The sequence below is a fragment of the Dryobates pubescens genome, chromosome 18, assembly GCF_014839835.1.
Source record: "Dryobates pubescens isolate bDryPub1 chromosome 18, bDryPub1.pri, whole genome shotgun sequence".
Classification (NCBI taxonomy): Eukaryota; Metazoa; Chordata; class Aves; order Piciformes; family Picidae; genus Dryobates; species Dryobates pubescens.
Window position 1 is genome coordinate 2,192,911 of NC_071629.1, and position 24,777 is coordinate 2,217,687.

The 24,777-nt window shown below is 40.9% G+C and overlaps 1 protein-coding gene across 2 annotated transcripts in view; it reads right to left on the reverse strand.

The window, feature by feature from the left end:
• The window catches only part of DACH2 (dachshund family transcription factor 2), a 266,714-nt gene that overhangs the window by 229,698 nt on the left and 12,239 nt on the right, over positions 1-24,777 (reverse strand). The gene's annotated exons all lie outside the window — the stretch shown is intronic.

Genomic DNA, 24,777 nt, shown 5'->3' on the forward strand with positions numbered 1-24,777 from the left:
GTTTTCAAATGAGGAGTTAAAAAAAGACACTTTAACAACCTATTTTGCAGCCAACTCAACCAACTTCTGCAAGGAAAATATTTAGTCAGTATTAAAAGCAGAAAGCACCTTACATTTTGATTAATTTGATACTCTTGTATTATGCATAAAGCCACTCATTCATTTTGCCCTGCAAGCCATTCTTGTCCAAGAAAGATACAATCAGCGGGAAGCAGTGAAGGATTTTATTAAACACAAGCCCAGTGTAACATGCTCCTTATGGAAATACACCAGCAGCCAGTAAAAAAATGGGCCATTTCATAGGCTGTAATAACTATGTTCAGGGACACACACCTACTGCTCTTCCAAGTACAAATACCCGAGGCAGCTTTACTCCAGGCAAAGCAAGCAGCAGCCTAACCATACTAGGAGAGAGCTTGACAAAGTCTAACATGTCTTACTCTCCACAGGTTCTGCAGTACTGAGCAATGAACAGCTGTAGGTTAGCTGCTGCAAGAAGCTTAGCTAGCTAGTTGAAAGGTAGATCAGCTATGTCTACAGTTCACTGCAGGCAGACAGTCACTATGAAATACTAAAGAAAAACAAATCCCTGGGAAAAATGCCTTGAGTTTTGGTGTAAGAAGGTGAGGCAAATGAAAACCCATCCACTGCTGAGTGAACCTCAACAACCCAGGAAGAGATGGTGCCCATCCATGCCACGGTAGAAGTCCAGCTCCAGTGGGATCCATGGAGGTTAGCTCAGTGTTATGCAAACCCTGTGAGAAACCAGAGCACAAAGGTACCTCACCAGCACTGCAACAGGTCTGCTGGATCCAGCCAGCCAGTCTCTGGCACACCGAGAACAACAGCTGGGAGTAGAGAAGGCTCCTTGGAGCAGAGGCAAGTTCTAAGACCAAGAAGAAGAGCTGTGAAGCACCAGATGTACCAGCTTGTCAGGGGAAGAGAGCTGGCCTCCACATTGCAATCTCTCATGGATGCTCGACTACAAAGACCTTCAGTGCTACTGTTTATTACAAGCCTGGAAAATGAGGTTCCCAGACTCTGAGCTTTGCATAACTAATTGGCAATAAAACTGGGACTGTTCATAAACTTTTCCTATTTGAAGAGTAACTAAGTTGTGTACTCTTCACCCCCTCAAAACCTTTCATTTTTATTAACTCATACCATTATAAATTCTACTTTAGTTTATATGGTTATGATAATCTTTTCATCTCCCTGGGAGTAAACATTTTTTTTACAAGCCAAAAGGCCTCCAAACTTTCAGATGGCACTCTGGGACATGGTTTAATGGCCATGGTGGTGATAGGGCAACAGTTGGACTCAAAGACCTTGGGGGTCTTTTCCAACCAAAACAATTCTATGATTCATATAACATGAATTGAATGGTAACAAATGTGCACATCATGGAGCCCAGCACCTAGGCACAGACACTACCTGATGCTTACACACCCTTTTTGGTTCTAAATACACTTGCAGTGGCACACAGATGCCTGTGTGCATACACACAGTCAAAAATGAGCTTGTGCTTTCCTGAGCATTTCTGACCCTTCTTTGCCTGTATTTTTGCAAATACTGCCTTTGTGAAAAATGTATCAGAGTAATGAAATTCCTGGCTGAGGCTTTAATCTCTAGTCACTCCTATAACAGAGGGGTGGATCAGAGAGTATAATTTGCTGTTATCGTGCTGCTCATCTCCTGTGTTGACAATAGAAATCCTCCTGTTAGTTTTTCTTAGACAAACGTGACCCCAACCTGATATGACACTTTATTTTTGCAGCTGTGTAACAACAGTCTTAAACCAGGTGCTTTCTAAGCTGCATTATCCCCTTCTGGGAAACTTTTGCATTGCTATCCACAAGCTAAAACTTATTTTTTTTTAGTGCTGGGGGTTTTCAGCTAAATATGTAGGTAAAAAACTGAAATACTATACATCAACCTCTCGACAGTTTAACATTCTCCCATTAATAATAATATTTGGCTACTTTGTTTTTCACACTTAATTAAATTACTTAGGTATAGATTTTCAAGCTTTTAAGGAACTCCCAGTAACATTCCAGCATAAATGGAAAGCATTAACTCGTTTAAAATATTTGTTTTCCTTTTTTGTGAACCTGATCATTAGTCTTTTCTGGAGCTTTTTTGGTAGGGTTTGGGTTTACGTCTGCATATGCATCAGTCTAAAACTATTTTAGACCCCAGCCTCTTTGGTATTGTGTTTTAGTACTTGCTAGCACTAGAATTTTGCACCATAGCCCTCGATTTATAGCCCTCATTTAGCCATCGTGCTATTCAAAACCCTGACTTTAAATATCCGCCACACAGATATGAGTAACAAAAAGAGACAGAGTATAGCCATTGTGCCTTCAAAGAAAAGCAATAAACCATTCTGCTTGCTCTCCTTCATGTTCTTTAATTCATTTCATTTCATTTTAACTACCCAGAACAATTTCACCAGCCATTAGCCTGGAATGAAACCTTACAAAGGCTGATTGTTGTTATAAAGATGGGTCCCAGCACTCCCTCCCCCTCCTTTTCTTAAGTTTTAGGACAAATAGGCTACTTCATAGCTGCCGCTTTGTTTGTGCAGAAGAGAATTCTTGCGAAGCAAAGGACAGACAAACTGCTTCACATCCACATTCAAAAGACTCCAAAACAACATCCACACTGAGCTGCTCTGGCTCAGAGCCCTAAACGCAGACCCTGCTAGGAAAAGGGACGACAAAGGAGGGAGGAATCTCTTGGGCTGTCCAGAGTCCACCCTATATGCAAACACTGATGTCCTCAGCCTCCAGCCCCTAGGAAAGGGGGCAGCCACAAATGTTCAACTGCATAACTGCCAACTCCAAACACGAAAAAAAAAATTAAAGCATTGGTTTTATAAGCAGAGTTTTGTATTTTGCAGCAGGGGGGGAAAAAACCCTTCCTGGGTGTCATTTTTGACAGCCTACGCGAAGCAAAAGCCAGCACGGTTTTGTCTTCACTGCACCCGAGTTTGGAAAACAATCTCAGAAGGAAGAAACCCACCACGCTATTTTCTCCCCAGCGTGAAAAGAACTGCACACCTTACCTCTTAGCATCTTCCCAGAAAGCTGTGACTCAAGATATTCATTCTAAAAAAAAGTGTGTCAGTGTCAGATTCTGCGTTTTCTAACAAGCTCCTGGCATTTCATCAGGCCTGGCCAGTCTCTGTTTAACAATCGGGCCCTAAACCTGTCCCAGCTAAGCCTGGATTTAGAAAGCATGTATATGTAGCAACATCCCCAACAAAACGTTCACAGCCCTGTCCAATTCAGATGTATTTTTGATCCTACTCAACAAACAGATCAGAGAAATCTTTTCCAACAAAGTGTCAACAAACTGTCTGCACAGACAACTCCCCCCTCGCTTTGTGTATTATGTGGTTTGTATTATTTTTATTCTGTGGTTTAAGTGTCACACTTGTCAAAAGAGTGAACACCACTTTACCATAGTAACACGGGTCTGTGATGGAAGTTGTGAAACCTTTAAGACTTACAGATATTTCCACAAATATCCACTATCTGCTCAAACATTACCAACGTGAGATCCTGAATCAAAGGAATGCATTTCTGCGTTTCCTTCGCTAGAAAAAGAGCAAAACCAGGCTCCTGAAATTGTAACGTTTTTCGCCTCTTCCAAATCCAGGGAAAGTTTAACTATTCAACCAGGATGGATTTCATTGTGAAACAAAGGGGGGGAAATTACTTGAAAGAAATTGAAAGTAATGACACCAGCCAAAAATGACTTCTCATGTAGCGACAAAAAACTTGGAACATGAGATTATGTTGAGTGTGAGAGTGTCTATAAACAGAGCTGCTTTATCCCATCTGAGCTGTTACTGGTGATGCCAATAATGAGGGTATTTTAAAGATGATCTCTGCAAAGCTGCATGCTTTACTAGTAGTCACTTCTACATTATGGAAATGAACACTACATTAAACTGTAATTTTTAGAGGTGTGCTTGGTAAAATAAATCTGATCAATCTTAACACAATTGAAATTAAATTTCTAGAAAGCTGTCACATGGAAATTACCAGAAGCACACCTACAGAAAGGTGTCTCCATGTGTCTTGAGTGCGTGCAGACACCGCAGAGAGAATTAAAGAAGCCCTAACCCAGCCATGCCACACATCAGCATTCACAGTGCTTCTTGCCACATTCTCCCCAAGATTCTGAACAGCTCTAATTTCAAACTAAATTTGAATCTGGAATTTCTGAAGTATTCATTTCTAGGCTATCTCCCTAGGCTGGGATGTGTGCTGTTGAGGCACTGTTGATGCCTAAAAGTACAGCAACCCATTCCATGATAAACTGCACAGTCACATCCATGCCAGTTCAAACTAAGTCAGCCACACTCACTATACCTGTGAATAAATGCAAGCTTCACCAGGAGAAAAAAAGAGGCACACCACACTGGCAAGAACACAGACACCCACCCACCTTCCAGGCTGGCAGCTTATATCCCCCTCTACACCAAGTTAATGTTCCCAAGCCATGACTTAGTTTGTTTCAAATACAGATAGCCCCAAAAGTGATCTTGCATACCTTCCAACAGTACCATCAATACAGCATCAAGAAGGAAACCCAACTGCAGGCCTCTACTTCTGTGCAAGGTATGTGAACACCACCTCCAGAACATTTGAAAACAGAGGTCCCATATGGGCGACAAGACTGCAAAGTCAAGAAAATATTTACCTTCCATCTCAACAGAAGCAAGGAGCAGCTCAAACCCAAGTGCAGATACAGCAGAGATTTTGTGGCTTTGTACAGCCACACAAGCTGCAATCCAAGCTCCACAGGTACTCCTGGCTGATTTGATTTCTCTGGAAATCCTCCTCTGCCTATGCAATGCTGGAATCACTTGCTGTGTTACAGAAGTCAGCATCTGCAAAGGGAAGCGTGTGCTGCTTCTCAGCTTGAGATCAAAAAGCTGTCAATACTGCAAGCCAGCTCCTCTCCCTACACTTGGCAAGGTCACTGTTCCTTTCAGATGATGATAATCTGATCTTGTAATGATGAAGGAACTACAATAAAATACTTGGCAGTCAAGACTGCCGTCTCTGATACAAAAATGTAACTAAGCAAAGCATCTCTGAATTTATTAACTGTGCAAATAAAAATAATTTGGAATTTCTACAAAGTACCACCCACAGAGCAGTAACACAACAGCACACCAGGCACTCTGGGAAGCAAGCAGCACTCCTGCACCCTTGTCCGATAACACCGTTCAAAAAGTTAGAGAGATCTTGACAAAACCAGCTGAAACAAGTTCTACTGGATCAACAAAACTCCCCAGACAACATGAACCATATTTGCTTCATTCCACACAGCTGTGTGTTTGATAAGCCACCAGTGACTTCAGAGTCACATCAGAACCAGATCTAAGTGTGACTGAAGTGACAGTTCAGCTTCTCATTCCGCAGCAAGTACAGACTTTCCTTTCACCTTTATGCAGCTCCCCTGCTGTGCACCATGACATCCCTGGATATCTCACTTCAGCAGGATCAGCAGTACTTTTAATCCCAGCTAGCTAAACTCTCTTCACCCTCATTGGGAAAAACTGTTTGCTTCCAGCTTCAGTTTCCTTACCTGCCGAGAACTGTTCAATTGCAATATAGTTCTAAAGGGCAGGATAAAGGGATCACCAGGAGCAACTCTGACCTGAAACAGACTGGCTATTTACGTTTAAACAGCACTGTGCAGCCCACCAGATATTAACAGTTAAGTATGTTTCACATCTCCAGCTTCAACATGCTTTACATGTCTTAATTTCTTTTCTGAGGCTTCCACATTAATTATGACAAATGCAGGAACTCACTCTAATGGCTGAGTGCCATCAGCTGAGGCAGGCAGGTCCATACTCACTCTTGCACTGGGTGAGACCTCAGTATTTCTCAGCTGAGCATTCAAAAAGGAAAAAAAATCCTTATATGCATCTATGTATGATTGCATATAAGCATTAGGAAAATACAATGTGATGCACATTCAAATCAAATAGGAAACCAAACATTTCAAGATCGACTGTTACAATGCATAATAGAAGCTTTATGCCCATCTTCAGACAGACATTGCTACTGAGACAGTAATATTCCAAATCATTTTTATTACCTGCCTCACAGGCCCTCTACTGTGCCTGCTACATCCTGCACATTGTCAGGCAGCAACAGCAGAGGGCAATTCAAGTATCTGAGCTGACACTGTCACACATTGCACAGCCTAGCAAAGAGAGCCCCCGCTACACATAGATATACACACGATTTACACCTAAGGGCAACCTACAGAGCAAAGTAGGCTTTAGCATTTTAACCAAGTATCTTTTGTGGGAGAAAAATAAGATACTTTCTTCCTCAAAAGTCAATTTCTGGAGCAGAGAGCAGCATGCTCTATGAGAGGGCTGCCAGGAAATTTTAGTGGCAAGCACCATCATGTGGGCATCTCAGCTTTACCCTACCACCACCACAAAACCCACTAACAGATTTACAACTAGAGCACTTATTTAATGAGCATTCTGAGTCAGAACAAAGTCTGTATTTCCTTCTTGCAAGGACAGCTTCTTTTACACTCTACCACTGGCCTGAAGTATGGACTTGAGGGGTCCATACTGGGGGCCCACTGGCTGGCTGGCCACACTCGGAGTTCCCATCTATGGCTCAGTGTCCAAACGGAGACCAGTGAAAAGTGGCATCCCTCAGGATTCATTACTGGGAGCAGTGCTGTTTAACATGTCAGCGACACGGACAGTGGCAGTGAGGCACCCTCAGCAAGTTTGGGGATAATGCCATGCTGTGTGGTCTGGCTGACGGGCAAGGAAGCTGCAGGTATCAAATGCCGATTACAAAGTGGCCGTCCAGGGCTGCAAGAGAAGTACCAACACCCTTACACCAAGGGGGAAATGGCTTTGACAGAAGGGCAGGAAATTAGGAGAACTCTCAGCTCATTTGCAATGCCAGCTTTCCAGAAGTAATTATTGTCACACACACAACTAGCACAGAACTTTTCCTATGAGAGCCAGAAGAAATTGAGGAGGAGACTATCACCTTAAAATAAGAACTACATTAATTATCCATGAGGGGCACAAAAATGCAAAAAGAACTGGTCTAAACAAGCCAAGTTTCTATACAACAGCTTATTTGTCCTCTTCACCCTTGCTACTTCCAGTGACACAACACAGATTGGCACTCGGGGAAAGCAGCAATAAGGAATGTGTCTTCTGGAGCATTGTTTCCAAGCTCAGCCTAGTCCCACAGAAGCTGTAAAAACTTCCAAGTCTGCTAAATCTGTTATATTTATTCTGCATGTTAAGATGCTATCTAAGAAGTGCTTTGAAGGGGGGAGGGGGGGAAGATATAAAGAGCATTGCAACTGCCTGACAACATGGGATGGCAATGCAGTCATCTCCTGTCAAAATCAATTACAAAACACAACTGCCCTCAGCAGGTGCAGGTTCCCTACCAGACCAAGATTTGGGCTTGCAATCACTGCGTGTAAATGACCAAATCCTTCCTGGAAAACCTTACAGCAAACAGCCCTTAAGTTAATGTGGGACTTCCCTGATATTAGTAGTATTCTGAAGTCATATGTGACTTGCTGAGAGGATAATTAGGGCACTGTACAGGCCTGTGCCTCTCTGCCAAATCACCAGTCTTCACCATGTCCACCCCTGCATCCCAGGGTAACAATGTGGGGGCACTGAGCAGAAGCAAACCAAAATCCACTGTAACTGCAGAACACACAAAGCTCCGAGTGTCACAGCCCCACTAAAGATATTTTTCACACCACAGAGTTGAAAAGGAATTTAACAGCTAATCTGAGGACATGACTGTGCCTCTTGAGCCTGTGCATAGCCCTTTATCTTTTTAATGTTAAGATTGCTTTTCAAAGCATACTGGAAATTCAGGCAACTCCCATGACTTTCACTGCATCTGTCAGTGCTGTTGTACCTGGCAAAGCAGCCCTTTCACATGGATACAGTCAATACTTCTGACTGAAGAAGATAAAGAAGTATGCTGTCATTTGCTTCAAGGATACTTTCCAAAGGTCTGAAGCCATTCTTCATACATAAAGGCTGCAAGACACTCAATGCAGGGAGAGGCCAAAAAGAAGCCAGCTTTATTCAATAATACTAAAACAAAACCCCGGGAAAGAAAAACAACCCATAACCAACTACAAAAAAACCCAAACACCACATTGGGAAAAATCAAATGAGACCCAAAATACTGCAGGCTTAATGATGTATTAATCCTCTGTTAAACTACTAATGGTATCTACAGCTGTTGACACTAAGAAACCAACTAGTGTGTAAACAGCAGCATACTAAGCCAAACTTCTTGCTTAGTGAATAAATTAAGACACACCACTACTTTTCCTGTGACCCTGTACTGTCCAAGTTTACAATTTCAGCTGCTGCATAAGCCTAACATTTGTGACTTACACTCAAAATACGCAGAAAGGAGGCTCTGAACAAACAAAACCAAGTCTCACAGAAAAGGGGAAGGCAAGTTTTTGTTGTTATTGCTACTTAAGCAAATAGTTTTGCAGGTGAAGTATACTTAATTAGTTTCATAAAAAGACCTAAAGCCAGTAATCTGTAAACCAGAACATTATTTAATGCTCTTATTAACTGCAGTATTTCAGTCATGAGTAGCTCTAAAATTGTCAGATGTGTTTAATTGCAGCACACTCCCTGGAGCTAAACCCAGTGCGTTTTCAGAGTAAGATCCACGTTATCCATGAATAGCCAACTGCTCCCCTTCCATAGAAAACCACGGGAAAGCCAAACTAGAGGACTGAGGAGGAGGTGGTTGCTTCAAGGGGTTTGGGATCTCTGATGTGTTTGGTTTGGGTAGTTTTGTTCTGCATTTAATCAACTTATCTTTGACTCTTTTAGGGGGTTTTTCTAATAGATCAAAAAGCAAGTCCTGATATATTATTTTAAAAAAAAAATTCAAGGAACATTCTTCCTCTCTTTTCTTTTGTCCTGATTTTCTTCACTTTTCCTCCACACCTAATGTGGTTTTGATTAATATAAAAAGTTCAAACAAAATTCAATTAAGTCTAAGACAGACTAAAAAACAACAATGAAGAAAAGGCACTTTCTGAACCCCCCCCTGTAATATTATTTAAGTTAATTTAAATCCCTTTATAATATAATTGGCAATTACCATTACTGACAGCATTTATAATGCTTTCTTCCTGCTCACTTGGTAGCTTAGCAGTCTTCATTTGGGTCCTACTATAGGACTCACTGAGTGATGCTTTGCTGCATTTAAGTTTGGGAACTCCAGCCAGCTGCCCATTACTACATGGTGCAGCCTTCAGCTGTTTTCCAAATTCCTTACTTCTACCTCAGAAAATTCCAGTTAACTGCCATTATGTTGCTGAAGAGTTTCCTTACCATTGGGTCAAAAGCAGATATTCTGTCTGCTTGGCACCACCTATTTCATTAGCTGGTGACAGCCTGCTTCAACAAATGAAAAGAACACCTAGGTATTTATATCTTAGACTTTGGTGTAAATGGGTCCAACAAATAATGGTGTTTGGTTAAATAAGATAGAAGCATCCCTTCAATTCCAGCAGCTATACTGAATGCAAATACTAAATTAACAGCCTTCTCCATACTAAAAGATTGTGGCCAGTGAAGTAGTAAAAAGGCAATGTCTGGCTGACACCACTTCTCTTGGGAAGCTTTCAAAAGGAAAACAAAACAGGTCTCCTACCTCCATGGCGCAGGAGCCACCTCTCTCCCTGGCACAACGGGAGATTACCAGATCTACTCAAAATGTCACCTACCAAATGCTGATGCCAAAGAGTTTCTTATTCATGGGGTCTTAAGTATTTTCTTAAGAGCCAACAGCACTTGAAAACTGCAAAACATCTACAGGACCTGCACACAGTTCTAACAGTTCAGAGAGACACTACTTTGATTTATCCTGATGTTAATATTGTGCAGAACAGAATTAAAAGCCTAAGCACCAAAGTCAGCACTAAGATGTCCACTGTGTGCACACATCAAAAAGAAAATACCTTTTATGAGAGAAAATAAGTCTATAAAAAATGGGCATGTCAATAACTTCCTGCTCAATTGTCTGGCCTGATGTAAATCTCAAGCAAACTCCTGTTTAAAATAATTTAGGCAGTATCTGTACTTAAAAAACCCAAACCACCACCACCAACAAAAAAATCCTTTGGATACCTTATGCTTTTCTAGATTGTTGGGGTTTTTTTTGGCCTGCAAGGGGAAAATCAGTACAGTAAAACTAATATATGCTGGATGAGGCAGGTAGTTGAAAAGCTGAACAGCCCATCAAAACATACTTGGATAATTTGTCTCTTTCTTATTGAAGATCGGCACCACAAAAGTTCTACCCAACATATTCTTGCTAGCAATTGCCTGCACCAAAATTAGTCTCTCTCAAGTAGCAAGTGTAGCATACATGACAATCTCAATGAGAGAGGCAATTAACAACTGCTACAGAAAATAATTACACATGAAGATGGTTTGAAAGACAATACTCTATCTAAAATGACCTCGCTGTATTCACAGCACTGATAAAACAGTTTTCCTTTAAAAAATGCTGCTTTTTTTATTCATCAAAAGAGAAAAGCCCCAAGGTCACCTGTCAATAACAGAACAAACCCTCAGTAAATCACAGTGCTTCACAAATAAATTCCTCATCAGTAATTAAAACCAGGCCTCTCTGGCCCTGTGTTATCAGCTCATCAAATTCATTGCTCATCTAGAATAACAGATCCACATCTGCAGTCATTACAGCATGCCAGATAAATCAATCCTCTCAATGATGCTTTGAGCCATCTCTGCTCCCTTTTAACCAGCCCGATATTTATTTCCCCCTGACACTTCTGACATTCTATTTACTGTAGGCAAATGGAACTCATACGGCACCTTGTAATGGCTTTACCAAACCCCATTGTGGGGCATATCTGCGAAGACTGATGGTCGCAATAAACAAGGTTTTATGGTGTAAGTGTGAGCTCCCAACTTCTTTTTTTCCCAGGAATTTGACTTCTGCAGTGAAGAAGGTTTATTGCATTTGATTGCAGGTGGAAAAAGCTATATCCACTTAGAGACCTGTCAGCTAAAAGCAAGCAGAAAACTTTGGCAATAATATTTTTTGTAATTTTCTTTTCTCATTGATAACAATGTGGAATAAAGCATCTCCCTGTCAGGGCTGGGAAAGCAAGTCCATAGTTAATCACTCCACCTCCACCCTCCCTCCCACCAAACCAAACAGCTTCGCAATGGTACGACAGCAATCTACAGCCACTGCAGATGAGCGAAGTACCTACCAAACCCTGCCCAGTCTCTGTGCTTACATTCAGATCTGAAGGGTTTGCATTAGAGAAGGCACACCTGTATTCACAGATGAGGTCAAGCATTGTCTGGTGGTATCTGAGCCCACTGAACACCAGGCATTTCTTACATTTAACACAGAAACCAAATCATTTCACCATTCAGTGTCTTCTCCAACAGCAACTGTTAGGCTGCTGGCTTCAAGAGAAGACTATATATTGTTTCAATGAGTGAAACAGCACCAAAATTCCTTTGCAGCATAAACTGTGACTGTTTGTACACTATCAAAGCTGCTCCATTTAGGGAAATGAGTGAAAAATATGTTTAAATGTAAAGGAAAAAAAAAACAACATTTCTAAACTCTGAAAGTCTTCCAGAACACAATCCACATGTTCATGGCTCTCAGAAGCTCAGCGGTTTCAAGAAGGTAAGCAGACAAACCCCTCTCATGTGAGGGTGCTGTGCGTACAGGGATGTATGTACATTACCCCAGCACATGCCTGAAAGCATTGCTATCCATCCAGCACCTGCAGTTTTGTACTAGCAATCCCTAGTGTCTGTGCTACAAAGAACCCAACCACCTACAAACTGACCACCAAAACAAGTTTCCACTGCAGGAGAGAAGACGGTGAAGAAAGACAAGCCAGCTCCTGAAGCTGAGGCTTACCCCAACAAGCCAACTCAGCCACAAGTAGATCTCTGGCTGTGCACAAACCATCCTGAGGAGTGCTCCACACCACGCCTCTAATTATGCATGGCTCAAAATTGACTTGCATTAAATTACTGTCACAGTGTTAGTGGATCTCTCCTCTAGCATATACTAAGATTTTACTTCTGTGTCAACAATGCCTCACTCGGAGTAACATGAAAAGGCTGTTAAGTCCTTTTTCACAACAAAAATAAAGCCTATAGGAGGCTATGAATTCTCAAATTCTCTTTTGAACACTGACTCAAAAATGACAGGATATAGTCTTTCCCTTAATGAAAAATCTATATTTATCACTCTATTGTTCTTGTGTACTGATCCTACTGCTCTCTGAGGCCAAAGTTTGAATATATTGGATTTTGAAATAATAGCCCAAGGCTCTGAGATGCTGGGTCACGATACATAAATGATGAGAGGGTTGTTCCCTATTTCTCTGCTTCTCACCACAAAAAGAAAATACAAATTCCAGGCTGAAAACCTACTCATAAGTGTAGCAAGCAAATTATGTAGGGGTATTCACAGAACTATGAACATTCTGAGAAAGATTATCTGCCTGCTCAAAGAATGTAACAGTATTTTGTTGTTTTAATATCATGAAGCAAAACCTTATTTTACCTAACTATAGATGTGGAAAGCTCAATTTGTTTGGCTTTTCAATCTTAGTCCCACTTGGGTTTGCATATAATAAAGACTCAAAATATTTGTAAACACTAATTCAGGAGAAAGACTAATAACTAAATTCAGTCTCTGAATCTGTTATGCTTCTCAACTTAAGATTCTGAGGTAGGGCAGAGGCTGAAGAAAACTCCCAGCTACAGTCTGCTAGCACTGGGTGAATAAAGAGATGTTTTTTAAACTTACTGTAAAATTTAAGGCTGCTGTTATGATGAAAACACAAGGGGGAGAAACTGAAATATTTTTCACCACCATCCCCTAACAATATAGGGCTGCTGTTATCTAGATGTCTGTAAAGTTACACCCTCTACATCACCGTATTTACAGTGGGTAGGAAAGAGCTGCCCCTCTAAATTTTTCTTGGACGTGTCTTTCTTTTGACCTTGAGTGCTCACCACTCACTGCAATACTCATCCCAGATTCCAACAGACTTTCCCATGAACCTCACGGTATCTGATCTTCATGCTTTTTATCAAGGACCTGAAAATTAAGATCTGAGATGTCAGCAGCACAGCATCGAGTGAGAATTTACACCTTAGGGAACCCCGAGATAACTGCAACATCAACTGCCATAGAAATGCAAATTGAACTTTGTTATGCTTAATGAACATTCTTGCTAAAAACTGTTCCATTTAGATTATGAATTATACATACAGAGCACAAATGCAGTGTGTATACTCCAAATAAAACTTAAAATACATCAAACATGCTGCACCCACAGCACACCATCCTCTCTAGGCACACCACCTCCCTGGGACTTCTTACAGATCAAAATGCCTCTGATTATCAAAAAATGCAACCTCAATTCTGCAAGTCTTAAAGAAGCTAATTCCATTAGCAAGACTGATTCTGCACTGACTCAAGAAAAAGTCACTATTTCCTGCCAGGCACAGCACCTCCTCACAAGGCACCTAAGCAAGAATCAAAGCAGCTCATGCTCCATTAGCTGTGAGTTGACAACCATACATAAGGCTGCTCAGTCCACATAGATGCCTTCTGGACACCCTGTCCACTACTCTTCTACCACAGCTGCTCTACTCAAAGGAGTTTTGGAATGTATTCCTTGCATATGACACAGATTCCATACATACTTTACATTAGAAAAAACAGTCGCTGATAAAGTTCGGAAGGAATGGCTTCAAACTGGAAGAAGCTGGACTCAGATTAGACATTAGCAGGAAATTCTTGCTCCTGAGGGTGGTGAGGCACAGAAAGAGGTTGTCTAGAGAAGTTACGGAGGTTCCAAGCCTAGAAGTGTTCAAAGCCAGGTTGGATGGGGCCTGGAGCAACCAGGTCTAGGCCTGCCTGCTGGCATGGGGTTGGAACTAGATGGTCTTTAAGAACCATATGGGTTGGAAAGAACCTATGATCATATGAATACATAAGAAAGTATACCACAGATCTAAAGAGGATGACTTATTCTCTCAGATTGTCTTCACTGAGATAGATTATCTCAAATTATTTTATAAATGTCATGTAGAAACACTGTTCCTTTTAAGTTTGTTTTGCCACATAAAAACATTAAAAACCAGTTTTTAGAAGCAGACTAAAGTCTAAACTGGGTTCTGAGTAACTCTCCAGTTGCAAAAAAATGAATTATTGAAGAGAGATTCCTTTCCTTCATTATTACATGTGTATTATATAGACAAATGAAGAAGGTTGTGTGGTTTGCTTCAGGTTGCTTGTTTTCTTTTCATTACCTTCAATCATTTACCCAAGGTTAAAATATTATCCTGCAAAAGGAGAGCTTTTCAGTAACAAGGTAACAAGGAGGAAAACAAAATAAATTCACATTGTCAGTTCTCCCAGATAGCTTTGCTCCTCTTCTTTCCAACTTTTTCTTACAGTAACACCTAAACCATTCTTTGTCTTTGCTGCCACCTTACAGAATTCACACATTATCTGCCTAAAAGTGACTTTATTTAATAATGCAAAAAGCGAGCTAGCTTGCCATTGCTAAAACTGTAATCATGTCTGTGCAACTAAAATGGAAGACTTACTGGCTACAGCTATTTCTAAACATCTTACACGTCAAAATCAGCATTTGCCAAGATCTACAAAGCCATCTGCTGAACAGCTACCAAAACTCAGTTACCAAGCTCTCTGACCCTTACTTCAGCCACAGTACTCTGTCCTCACACCACAGAGGCTGTGAGAAGGAAACTGATCCCCAACCACCCCACCCCCTGCTTTCTTTGCCAGCCTCCAGAACTGCAGGTGCCCTGTTTTTATAACTGAGACAGGCAGCATTCCACCTGGGTCCTTCCAAGTCACCAGAAATCAGCCAAGATCAAGAACCTCAAGTTACTTGGTTTTTTGTTGTTGTTCCAGCCATTGTTTCCTTCCCCTTCAGTGTTCTCACATGTAGTCCTACTCCATCCTGCTGCCCAGGAACAAGGAGATAACACCATACACTAGTTCACCAGGGAATTTCTATTATGTCAGATGCATTTGCTAGGATAAACATGAACTGCTTTTGCCTTTCCTCACTCTCCTTCCTCCTTTTTGCTATTATCTTCTTGCGCTGCTATTTTTAGCAGCTGTATTTTCAGAACACAAAGGTTCCCTTCTCCCCCCACTATGGTTGTGTATATTGACAAATTGGGATGTATTTTTAAAACCAGTTCAAAACCTTAGATTGCCACTTACAAGTCATACAGACCTAGGCTTGTGTGCAATTCCATTCTTCCTTTTGCTCCAGCCTTCATTTATGAGGACATTTATCATTTCCAGGCTTTTATTACTGATCTGATTGCTGGTTTCATTTTGATTTCCAGACTGTGAAGCAGACTAGAAATGTTCTTCTAATTAAAAAGGATCTTGGGACCAGCATTCACACAGTCCTAGCACTGACCTGAGATAACTGCAGCTGCTCACATTAGGGCCTTAAAAAGATGGTTAGATTCTCCCTGACAAATTCTGTCAGTAAGCACTGCCTACAGTGAGCCCTGAATCAGTTTTATACAAGACGACAACTTATTGCAATCACTAAAACACTGGTCTTGGAACAGTCTCATTATTTCTAGTAGTTCACTATCACTTATGTGATTAGTTTAACTCTTAATCCTGCTATTCTTATTTATTAAAGCTACTAAAGCTAAAGAATTGTTTCCTGGACAAGCATAATACTAGTTGCAGTGGGCTACTTACAAAGAAGACACTTTTGACTATTCCAATTTAAAATCACTTAGAAAGCAAACAGCTAGCCAAGATTTTATTAGGGAAATAAATAAATATAAACAAACTTGGATCCTCAACATTTGGGACCACAGGTCACACACTTTCTCCTGCAGGCTAGTCTTTCTGTCTTGTTGCAGTCCAAAAAAGCGCATCATTAGCACAAAACTGATCTTAAAGCAACACAAAAGCATCACTAGCAATTATCCTCTACGTAAACATAGTCAATTTAACCTGCTACATACAGAGGGGTATGTTCTTCAAAGGGCAGCCAGAATGCTTTCTCATCTTTACAGACCTCAGTGACCATATGGACCCATCTGGTTACTAAGATTCCTTTAACTCTGGATCAAGTTCAGCTGTTTTTTTTCCATCCTTGTTTTTTTTGGTTCATTGGGTTGGGTTTTTTCCCCCTGCATAAAATTTTGTGGAAAGCATCATATTTACCTTTTTTTTTTTTTCCTCCTTTCTCTGAAAGATGAAGAAGGAAAGAGTGGAAGCAAGATGGAAAGGAATGGTAATCCCCAAACCCCTACTGACCAGGGGTCACTACGCTGTCTCGTGAATTGCCAAAGCTCTCGCACCTGAAGTGCTTCATAGAATCATAGAATTGCCAGGGTTGGAAGGGACCTCAAGGATCATTTAGTCCTAACCCCCCTGCCATGGGCAGGGACACTTCACACTAGATCAGGTTGCTCACAGCCAAATCCAGCCTGGCCTTAAAAACCTTCAGGGATGAGGCTTCTACCACCTCCCTGGGCAACCTGTGCCAGTGTCTCACCCCCCTCCTCTCTCCCTTAGTGCCTGTACACCCAATACCACTCTTGCTGCCTTGATTTTCATTCCCTCAAAATTAAACACATTCTGATTCAATATCGAAATTAGAATGTCTCATTACATATAATATTAATTAGTGTAAGTCCATTATTACATTCCCCACTATGCAGCAAAGGACATACTTAGAAAAGTTTTCTTTCTAACTGTGCTGACAAATACATTTGAAAGACAGATCTCATTTATCCACACACTTAAGACCACCTGTAAGCTTTAGAACTCAATACCAAAAACCCTTTTATTCTTCTAAACACTGCCATTACTACTGTGTTTTTTCAGGTGACATCAGTGTTGTATTCCTCCTATTGACATCTGATGCATCACATCTAATTTACTTATAATATACATTCTTCTCATTCAGTTTACTCTCTAAAAGCCAAGCAGGAGCTGCAGCTGGAGGACAAATGTTGTTACTTAAAAACACAACAGAATGCAAATGAAATGTACGACTGAAAGGAACTCATGAGAGTTGACACCCCACATTTCACCACAGAAAAGTTACTTACCAGCTATTGAACTAAGCGTATTTGATTAGCCAAGCCTTACAACTTTGTTTATGACCTGAAGGCTCAAATAAAAACTAAATACATGTCACCAGGTGTAGTGCCAACCAGCCACCAAGCCACACAGGTGACCATGTCTAGGTTAGCTTATATTCCTTTGGGACTTAACACCTTCTGATTTCACCTGTCCTCTCTTACATGAGCAGAAACAACTAACAAGGACTCCCTGTTCCCCTCCTCCAGGCCACCAGTGATTTCACAGCTTTATACCACCCTTTACCAAGCCGCTCTTAACCATCACTCAGCATTCTGCCATTTTTCCCTCCTTGACTTTGTGTCCTTTGGCAGATACCTGGAAGCAGACCAGAACTGCACAACATTCAAGATCAGAGAGCACCTTGAATTTACTCAGCTACACACCACTGTTTTTTTTTTTGCCTCACACACTTTTCCAAGTAATTCCTAACAAACACTTATTCTTGACTGCTCCATGCTAAAGAAATGTTAAACCAGATCATGTCCATTTTTTGCTAACAAGGTAATTCTTCAGATACTTAATTTTAAGGGCAGGCTGCCTATACAGGTTTGGGGACACAAGGTAAAGAGTCGGGATTCAGTTGTACTATGCCCACCATCAGTATTTGCTTAGTAGATACATAAAGAGGCCCCAGGCAATCTGTTTATATTTAAATGGATCCAAAATTGATGTGCCCCATTTCTATTTCATCCTGTTTACTGACAGAGGGCTGGAAGGTTTAGTAACCAATTAAACAGAAGCCACATGTGCCAGCATGCCCCATAAAGGTGAATGCAGCCGAAGCACTCTCACCACGGCCCAAACAATCGCTGTCTGCTGCCAAATTAGATATTCATTTCCTGCGATATCAATAACAATACAAAGTATCTTGTGCACAAACTGAGAACTATTAGAGTGTACCAACTCAGACACTGGCTAAAGTATCCACTTCAAAATGCATGAGATTATCCATTTATCAATCTATGCTTTATATTATTCATGGCTAATCAGGGTTTGTAAACACTCAAGCCCAGAGCACTGCAGAAAACAGCGATTCTTAGAAAGGTATTAACCTGCGTGTCTGTACAGCCTTGAAATTCCAACTTCACCTTCTTGTGCTTCACTAATTATTTTAATCATTGTTAATTTCTCCCAATTCTTAAAAAATGCAGAATATGCCCAAGAGAAATTAGTTTGGCAGAGTGTACACTTCAGGAGTAGCCTAGGTACAGCCTCCACACTTTCGGAGGCGCACACGCTCTTCCCAGCGTTCCTGCTGGCTTTTCCCATTCACCTCCCCACAGAGGTTTTTGTACAACTGCAGTTTAAGAATCATTCCACATTGCAGCTTGAATAACTGTGAGTCACAGACAGCTAATCACAGGCCCATGGTAAATAAAGGTGACTTCTTTAATGCTTGTGAGTCTTTAAAATTGCAAGTTCAGCAACTTCTGGAAAGCCCAGATTGGAACTTGTACGAAAGAGCAGACCTATGGAAATACATTGATACGATCACACAACTATGACCAGCGTCTCACCCCACACTCAGCAACTCTTAGGTTTCACTATCAAGAACTGTGCATCCTATTGGGGTGGAAAGCACGAGACTGCATTGCTTTCAGCATATCTAACTGGAGTTTCACCCCTATGGGTGAAGACATTAGTCACAGCATGCTTGTGAAGTCAAGGAATTGCAACAAACAAAGCTTTGTACGGTATTATCCACAATTCCAGAACTGTGCATCACACATACTGTATGCTGACAGTCTGAAGCCACAGATAGTTCAATGTTCTGCTGTTTCCCCAGACCTCTTTTCAATGCCAGGATTACATTTCCTCAAAAACAGTCAATTACTCCACTGCAGTGAGACCACAGAAAGGATTAGATTTTTATTTCTACACTAATTGGGGAACTTGAGGAAAAGCTGAGAGACCTGAGGCTGTTTAGCCTGGAAAAGAGAAGGCTGAGAAGGGACCTTATTAATGTCTATAAATATCTGAGAGGTGGGTGTCAAGATGAAGGTGCCAGGCTCTTCCTGCTGCAAGCTAGAACACCGAGGGTTCCGCCTCAACATGAGGAGACACTTCTTTACAGTGAGGGTGACAGAGCCCTGGAAGAGGCTGCCCAGAGAGGTTTTGGACTCTACTTCTCTGGAGACTTTCACAACCCACCTGGATGCATTCTTGTGTGGCCTGCCCTAGGTGATCCTGCTTTAGCAGGGAGGTTGGACTGGATGATCTCTGGAAGTCCCTTCCAAGCCCTGTGATTGGAATAATTCTGTGACACTGTGAAATTAGCAGACAAGTCAGTAACTCACTCAAGACTACTCTGTAAGGATTCTCATTGCTCTTGGATACCTTAACTGGCTTAGGTCTTGCCACCAATACAGGATCTTGCTTCAAGATCATACCAGCGAAGCTGCACACTGGTTTAGTGTTTTGTTGAGTCATTTATTCCAATTTAATAAATAACTCCAACTTGATTCATATTAAAATAGCCTTTACCTTAAGTGCTGTAAAGATTACTTTATCTGCCTGTTACAAATTGTGGCTTCAATAGCATGAGAGATATTAGCAGCGACTGAATAGTGGTTTAAGTGCATAAATCCCAAGAAAGATCCTTTAATTGGTGGTTCTATTAAAACATTTCTTTGAAGGAACATCTGCTTACACAGGTAGAAGCAGTACATCCCATACAGGTTAAGAATACTCCAAGCATTAAGCATTCCTGAAGCAAATCTTCCACATGAATTTATGTAGTTACTTTTCCCCAGAAGAGTCAGCTGAGAACTACTGCCTGTAGTAAGACCACCCATCGTGTCCATGACATTCAGAACCACTGTCACAGAATGAAAACAAAACAAAGCTTGATGAGCACACAGAAAATCAGAACCATGCAATGGACTCTCCCTCAAGACAGTCACTCATACAAACAGAATGAATGATTATTATAAAACAAAGACAAATGAAAACTAAAGGAAAAAATAATAGTCAGGTAATAGCTTTCTTCCCTTTACTTGGATATAATCCTTTTGTTTGTAAATTAAAAGACAGAAACAGATTAATTATCACACAGTATCAGCCTAAGTACAAAGCCTCTTTTTTAATCTCTACTGTGGTGAATACCTGGATCCAGCAAATCTTTAAAGTCTAGAATTATTTTCCCCTTCAGTATCACAGAATCTCATAGCCCCACGAGTAAAACTGGTCTGCTTAAAGTCCTCACTGAGATGTAACCCCACAGTGAATTCCAGAACATTTTAATCCAAAAGGAATTCTTTCTTCTTTGAGTCTCTTATAATACTGGAAAAGCATACTTAAGTTTTGTGCACTGAAATGATTTCTACATACATTCTTAGTACAAATATTTTGTGTAAGAATTTTTCAACAAGGTCTTCTCATCTTTCCTTTTGTGAAGGATTTTGGAGAGATAATGATAAAAAAAAAATCATGTAAAGATAGATGTAAACTGATTTAATTCAATCATATTGCTGGGAGGTACAGAAAGAAATGCAGCCTCCCCATCCACAAAGTGCTTATGAAAACATTCCACCAGCAATTTCTATCTGTGTCAGACAAATGAAAGCAGTGTCAGAACTTGAATCTTTTATGCTGAAGCATCCAAAAAAAAAAAAACCACAGAAAAAACCACATTATCTTAGTCAGAATTTTAATTGCTCTCAAATTTAATTTGTGTGGTTTTTTTCCCCCTGTTTAAATCCCCATGACATATACCTAACAACTAGCAAAAATCAGAGAAACAGATTCATAGAATGGCTCAGGTTGGAAGGGACCTCAGAGATCATCTACTCCAACCTCCCCACCACGGGCAGGGACACCTCTTAACCAGACTCAGCTGCTCAAGGCCTCATCCAGACTAGCCTTGAACACCCCCAGGCAGAAGGGATCCACAACCTCCCTGGGCAGCCTGTCCCAGAGCTCCATCTTACTCTGCTTATAAAATAGAAAACATAGAAAGCAGGGCTCTAAGCTGTTGAGAGGTCAATGACTTAATTCTCTTGCAAATATATGCTTAAAATAGGAACTTATGACCATCTGAACATCAAAAATCAAGCAGCACCTCATTCATATCAAAGGGAAACTCCCCAAACTATGCCCATGACTTCAGCAAAGAGGAGGCCGTTCTCTTTAGTTGGGCACTTGCATTTGGGATTAAAAGGCAAAGTTTGGGGGCTTTCTGGGGGGATGTTTCTGTGTTTGTTCTTAACTGGCAGCTACATATTCAAAGCCAAGAGACTGAGATGCATGAACAGAAGTACCTGATAGGCTCAGAACACCCAGCTGTACAATGACAAGCACTCCTACAAAAAACACATATACCTATTCTGTCTTTCAAATCAGCAGTGTAGCCAAACAGACACTTGCACTACCTTGCTTATGGGAATCGGAAGAGAAAGGACTAACTGACTCAAATTTTTGAGCCTTAACAATTGAATTTAAAGTTAACCTGGAAAATGAAGAGCAAAGAATGGCAGTAAGAAGTATCCCCTTGTGAAAAAGCTGGCCAAAGCCAGACTAGAAAGAGGACAGCAGGCTTTTATTATCATGTTTTGAACAAATAGATGGATTTAGCTTGTACTGCTACAGCACCTTCCGCAGCTTCATTGTCAGGTCCCATTTTCTGCTTGCTCCAGTCTCCCCTTCTGATTCAAAACCATCCCTTTAACACATCATTCCTAATTAGATGATTAGTGCTTGGAAGGGCAGGAGATAAGTCATTTGCATAATTTAATCATAAAAAGAAGTTAAAGATACAGATTTCGCTGTTCGTTTGTACAATTATCTTCACCGGCCTGGGGGGCTGAGATATTAATGTGATTAAACAGTATTTCTGCAAACAGGCAACTGTGTGTCCTCTATTAAAGCAGAGCTGGAGGCAAATGAAAAATTAATTTTAGAAGACAATCAATTTTATTCTACATGACTGTAATAAATAACAGCCCATCTGCAGACAAGTCATTAGGCCCTGGGAGGCTACATGTGTCACAAAGTCTAAATGACATACAAGGCCGAATTTTCCACCAAATCCAGTCTGAGCAATAAATAGCCCAGCAATTGCCATTCCTGCTCAGCAAGTGCAGGGGAGTTCCCAGGAAGATCAGGCACCCAAAGTGCTCATCGCTGACCATGAGCTAAGCTTGGGCAGCATACGGAAATACAGGTTCTTGGTGATTTACTCTGCATCGTGTTTTCAGTCTCAGCTTGAGAAAGGTTAGTGTTTTTCTACAGCCCCTTGTGTTTTGAGAGACTGCTGCTGCTTTGTAACACTGAATCAATAGGCCTTGAACAGAGCTAAAGTTTCTTACAGTACTTCTCCCAATATTCTGCTGAAGTAATTTTCAACTGAATATTGAAGAGAATAAACCAATCTTCAAAAAAGCCCAAACACTTGAATAAATACCTACATAGACATACATGGGGGTTAAAAATAAACTAAACCCAGACTTCTCTGAATTCTCCCTGCAAGAATAAGTCAGAGCTGACTCAACAGCCAGGATACTGCCCAGGATCAGGTAGACTTTATGAAATGTACATGCATAGTAAGTACATAAAATGATCAGTTTCAGGCTTTTTAAACTGTTACAGTGCAAAATGGGTTTGGTTTCCCCCCCTTCACATGCATTCACCTCCACTGAGAATATTAAATCCCACTCCCTTCATTACAAATAATCCAAGACTGAGCAGAGATTTGAGACTAGGTAAGGATTTCTGAGTATTTGCCATGCACAGAAACAAGTTTACAATATTCTTCCTGTGGAAAATATTTTGTATTTATCACCACTGGTAAAGCCTTTCCACAGTGGGAAAAGTGAAGATTCCTACACAGGCTTGCACAAACACTCTGTGATCCCCCATTCTTGGCTGCAGCTTACCGGGCAATGCAAGCATGCACTTACTGACTCTTGCCACTTCTAGCCTGTGCAATGCTTTTCATCAGGAGAATTCAAGTACACAGAGATTCTTTACCTGAATGTTTGAGGGCTCCACTATGTACTTTCTCTATGCCTATTTTCTATACGAGTATATGGACTTCAGAGAGTAATTAAAATCTATCCAAATATGAGATTAGGTAAATATTTAGGGGATACAACTGACTCCCAAAGAACCCTTTCATTATTTCACTTTCAGATTTGCACAAACCATTTCCTGCTGTGGACCAAAATGACTTACAGATTATTTCATGGATATGCATTTAGTTTTGATTGCTTTCTGCACTCCTGATCCAAAACCACTGAAATCAATTGAAAGACTCTGGTTCTGCAATGGTTCCATTGCAGAATTTCATCTGCAATGAGGTCAAAAGGACAAAGTAATCTCCTCCTTCACGTGAGATCCAAAGCCTTCACGTTCATGCAGTCTTCTCTACAGTGTTGCATAGAAATCTTATAGCCAAATATTAACACATTCTTTAACTGAGTCATTAGCACTTCAATTACATCCTGTGCTAAATCTCCAGTACTCTCTTGCTATCCCATGACTCAGATTGGGTAGTTTCTGATCACCATTGAGTATGGGTGTTTTAAAACTTCCAAAAACATCACTCCAAGACACACAATGAACTGAATACAGACCCTTATTTGCTCTGAAAGAAGGGCATTTGAAACCAGTGTTTCAAAATAGGGCATTATGAAAAACCAGGAGCAGAAAAAGGAAGTTTCCAGATTTGCCCAGTGATGTAACAGAACAAAGCAATCATCCTAAATACTTGAATAAAAATGTTCTTTGCCCACTTATTGTCTGTAGATTTGTTTACTATCACTCAAATTCTCAGAGCACTAGACATCAAAGGGGATTATTTTGGAAACAGCATGACATCATCACAAACTATTTCATGTGCATAAGAAGCTTCTAATCAGAAAGCAGAAAAGTGAACAGGAGCAGCAGGGGGAGAAAAAAAGCAGCAAAAAAACCTTCCCCAAAAAGAGGTGTTTGGAGCTTAAAAAGAAACAGGCTTACAAGGCCAGATGAGCTACAAACCTCTGTTATCAAAATCTGGTCAAGAATGTCTTCAGCAACTTCTGCAACTTAAAGACTTTTTAAAAAACTTGCAAGACAACTCAATGACCATTGCACAAAAGAAAGGAAACCTGCAGCTGCTGCCTGCAGTGGAATGCACTTTGTGTATTTAGTTGTTATGCTGCTATGGTCAATGACAGATCCTGAAGAGTGTCAGAGAAATTCCCAGGCAGCAGACGATGAAGGTGGGGGTGGGGAGTGATAATCACAGAACAGGCACAGCAAGAAATCCTGCATGAAATTCAACATACTCTGCATGCAGTGCACAGATCATCAGCTCTCTCACAGCAAATCTAACCTGCTCTGGTCATATCAGCCCACTGCACACCCACGGTACACAGCAACTTGCTCAGAATCCCTTGCCTGACAGTGATGTGCTAAAGGACCCAATTGTTCAAGCACAGTATCTGCAGTCCAGGCCTTCTAACACCCAGGAATCCCAGACAAACATACTGCAGCTGTCATCTCAGCCTCCTTGTTCCTTCCTTCTCCCTGTAAA